Source organism: Mauremys mutica, unplaced genomic scaffold (assembly GCF_020497125.1).
Source record: "Mauremys mutica isolate MM-2020 ecotype Southern unplaced genomic scaffold, ASM2049712v1 001002F_np12_subseq_12007:126960_obj, whole genome shotgun sequence".
NCBI classification, from domain to species: domain Eukaryota; kingdom Metazoa; phylum Chordata; order Testudines; family Geoemydidae; genus Mauremys; species Mauremys mutica.
In genome coordinates, this window is record NW_025423092.1 from 1 (window position 1) to 764 (window position 764).

Sequence of the window (764 nt, forward strand, 5' to 3'; positions counted from 1 at the left end):
CAGTCTTCTCTGTTTCTGCAAAAGATTCACCAAAAGGTGGGAAGAGCAGACACATTTGTTAAGGCACTACTGGGAGCTGCATCCCTAACTCCACTTTACCTGGCAGGTGAGTCACCCAGCTTAGCCACGGTGCGACTCTCTGGGACTTTTCTCCCAACCGCTCCATTTTTCATCAATGACAATCAAAAGGAAGGTGACATGACATCTGTGTGTGAACATCTCCAGGGAATCACAAGGATGTGTGGCGCAGGCTCTTGTGTTGCAGCAATTGCAGTCGAAGCAACCGCCATGCCAATGCCAGTCATAGCAGCGTTTTCATCAACTCCAGGTTTGTGATTTGATTGTTTCCAATGCTTCTCTCCAAAGAAGCCCTTTCCTTAGCAAGCAATGACTTGGATACCAAGGGAGGCCTCTTCTGTTTCTTAGGAAGACCCAGGAAAATGTGAGCAGAGGAGACAAAAGCTATACACCAAGGCACCACTGGGAGTTGAACCCAGGATCTCCTGTTTACTAAACAGGTGCTTTAGCCAGCTAAGCCATGGTGCCTGCCCAAAGAAGGTATTTGCAACTGTTTCATTTGATGGTTCAAGTCAACACCTGCAAATTCTAAAGTACAGACATTCCCCATTTCCCTCAAGACTTGCAGACCTTGAGGTGTTTGGCTCTCTGTGCACAGAAAGTCACAGCTGAGTAGACAGAGGGCTTCTAACATGTGCCTCTCCCACCAGTCACTGTGATCATATAATGGTTAGTGATCTGTGTTT

General features: G+C 47.1%; 1 non-coding gene across 1 annotated transcript; it reads right to left on the reverse strand.

Moving 5' to 3' along the window:
• Positions 1–472: 472 nt before the first annotated feature.
• On the reverse strand, positions 473–546 carry TRNAT-AGU. Its single transcript has one exon. It is a non-coding gene; the product is annotated as a tRNA-Thr (tRNA).
• Positions 547–764: the final 218 nt, after the last annotated feature.